The sequence below is a fragment of the Babylonia areolata genome, chromosome 12 (genome assembly GCF_041734735.1).
Source record: "Babylonia areolata isolate BAREFJ2019XMU chromosome 12, ASM4173473v1, whole genome shotgun sequence".
Classification (NCBI taxonomy): domain Eukaryota; kingdom Metazoa; phylum Mollusca; class Gastropoda; order Neogastropoda; family Buccinidae; genus Babylonia; species Babylonia areolata.
Window position 1 is genome coordinate 33,784,922 of NC_134887.1, and position 3,009 is coordinate 33,787,930.

The 3,009-nt window shown below is 43.3% G+C and overlaps 1 pseudogene; it reads right to left on the reverse strand.

Moving 5' to 3' along the window:
• Nucleotides 1-819: 819 nt before the first annotated feature.
• LOC143288653 (small nucleolar RNA U3) lies at nucleotides 820-1,044 on the reverse strand (annotated as a pseudogene).
• Between the last annotated feature and the right edge of the window lie 1,965 nt (nucleotides 1,045-3,009).

Genomic DNA, 3,009 nt, shown 5'->3' on the forward strand with positions numbered 1-3,009 from the left:
GGGCTGTCAAATTAATTTCTCTTTGACCGTTTCTTTGGCTGTTTCTCAGCGCTGAAGGGAGTAGTCAGTGAACAAGCTCTTTGTTTGTTTGTTTGTTTTTTGTTTCTTCTACTGATCTCCAGTCAGGGTATTTCAACAGTCACTGAATAAATCAATGTCTGCAAATGCCGGTATTACGTACATTTCTACTATAACTTGTTTGAATCACCATAGTCGTCAAATTGATCAGAACGAATGCAGATGAATCAATCAGGCCTCACTGTATAATGGCATAAGATAATAAAAGAAAAATATTAGCAAACACAAAATAAATACTAGTGTTATTTCACGCACCTGTGGTTTCGACATTGCAACACACGCCACTGACCCTGACACCTGAAACTGAACGAAACCTGTCACACTGCTGGGCAAGATCACAGCTTTGCCGGCACACCAAGCAGACAGTGACACTGATCACGGTCCTGTTTTGCACGTGCAGTCCGGTGGTGACAGCTTCCTCAACAAAAAACCGGTGTTCTGAGTTGTCTTCAAAATTAGCTTTGCTTCAATACCTCATGTAATCATGATTATACAATTAACGCCCCGTCGCGTCCGTCAGTGTATCCAAAAACCAGTAAGCCCATTGGAATCACTGAACCTTAAAGTCCACTCCTGCAAAAAAAAACACCACACACCGTTTCCGTTTCAGTAGCTCAAGGAGGCGTCACTGCGTTAGGACAAATCTATATACGCTACACCACATCTGCCAAGCAGATGCCTGACCAGCAGCGTAACCCAACGCGCTTAGTCAGGCCTTGAGACATTTTAGTTGAACCATACACCGCTCAGATTGCCACCCCTTCCTCCAAACTCCCCACAAAGGGAGGAGAGGAACGTTCATCAATGGCAGAGGACTGACCATCAGAGCCTACAGTCAGTCCTGCCCGCTTCGCGCTCAGAAGGGGTGACTGTCTTTCCCGAGTCATCACAGGGTACGGTCCTGTCAGTGTTACCTGACATCTCGGCAGAGCATACTTTTGAAGTGATCCCTAAAAGTATGATCTCCACACACCGATCAACACAAATCCAGTGGGTAAATTTTCGCCTTTTTGCAGAGATTCACACAAACGACACACGTACCACACCTCACTGTCACTTGACCTCAGTCGCCGTGCATCTTTCAACTGAAGTCGTCAGTTCGTGGCTCACACGGAAATATGCACAAGCACTGAAAAATTAGTGATGTGATTTATGGAAAGGAAGGTGCAATGGCGGCAGAATGGTTAAGACGCTTGTATTATCTATGATACAATACAGTGTCAGTGAAGGTCTGGGTTCGATTCCCCGTCAGTCTCACTGACCCTTCCTCTTCTTCGTTCGTGGGCTGCAACTCCCACGTTCACTCGTATATACGCGAGTGGGCTTTTACGTGTATGGCCGTTTTTAACCCGCCATGTAGGCAGGCATACTCCGTTTTCGGGGATGAGCATGCTGGGTATGTTCTTGTTTCCATAACCCATCGAACGCTGTCATGGATTACACGGGATCTTTAACGTGCGTATTTGATCTTCTGCTTGCCGTAGTATACACACGAAGGGGGCTCAGGCACTAGCAGGTCTGCACATATGTTGACCTGGGAGATCGGAAAAATCTCCACCCTTTACCCACCAGGTGCCGTCACCGTGATTCGAACCCAGGACCCTCAGATTGAAAGCTCAACGCTTTAACCATTCGGCTATTGCACCCGTCACTGACCCTTCTGTTACTCCAAAGTTTCACTGGAGAATCAAACTGAGCGTCTAGCCATTCGGATGAGACGATAAACCGAGGTCCCGTGTGCCCACTTGGCACACTGAAAAAGAACCCACGGCAACATATAAGTGTCCTCTGGTATAGTTAAGTTCTCACGGTCAGTAGAACTGCTTGAGAAATCCACTGACTGGGTTATGCTGCTGCATGGTCGCCAGGGGCATCTGCCGTCGGTCCAGCAGATGTGGTGCAGCGTATATGGATTTGTTTAAACGCAGTGACGCCTCCTTGAGAACCCGGCTCAAACTCAAAACTATATATAACAAGAGAGGCAAGGCCTTCAAGACTCGCTTGTGAAACACTTTTTTAAAAAATCCAAGCTTTTTATGTATTGAGTATAATTTCAAAATGTAATGTTTAAGATGAGAAAGATCAGTTTAAAGCAAATTAAGTCCCCTAGCATTAATTACAGAGTAATTTCCCTTTTTTACTATCTGCACCAAAACATTTGCAAAATAAATAAAACTTCCATGCTTAGCAAAAGAAGTTCCTGTTTGAACCAAAAATGATAATAATGACTGCTCTTGTTGTTGGGTCAGAATATCGGATCAAAGTGCCAAGTTTAGAGAATACAAAAAATATGAATATAACAGTAAATGCAGTTTGCATATAATTAGGCTTCATTTTTTATTTTTTTGTGCCCATCCCAGAGGTGCAATATTGTTTTAAACAAGATGACTGGAAAGAACTGAATTTTTCCTATTTTTATGCCTAATTTGGTGTCAACTGACAAAGTATTTGCAGAGAAAATGTCAATGTTAAAGTTTACCACGGACACACAGACACAGACACACACACACACACACACACACACAGACAACCGAACACCAGGTTAAAACATAGACTCACTTTGTTTACACAAGTGAGTCAACAAAATGACCAATCTGTAACTGGATTTTTGATGCCGTTTTGTTGCTGTTGTTGCTGGTGCTTTTGTTGTGAAAATTGTCATTCATTTGTGTGTATTCCGTTTTGCTTTGAAATAAATGAAGAATATAAATTTCTTCCGAAGTATGTTGCGGAAAATGAAGGAACTACAATCTGAAAGCTTCTGAGCTGAGTCGCTGTTCTATTGCTTCCATTGCGAGGGAAAGATACGCATTTTTCTGCAACTGTGGACTTGGAAGAAGGGAAATCACTCTGAATTGCTTTCCGGATGCTGGTCTTGGTCAACCTCAGTGAGATAAGTAAACAATTGTTTCATTGGATGCAAAGCACGAA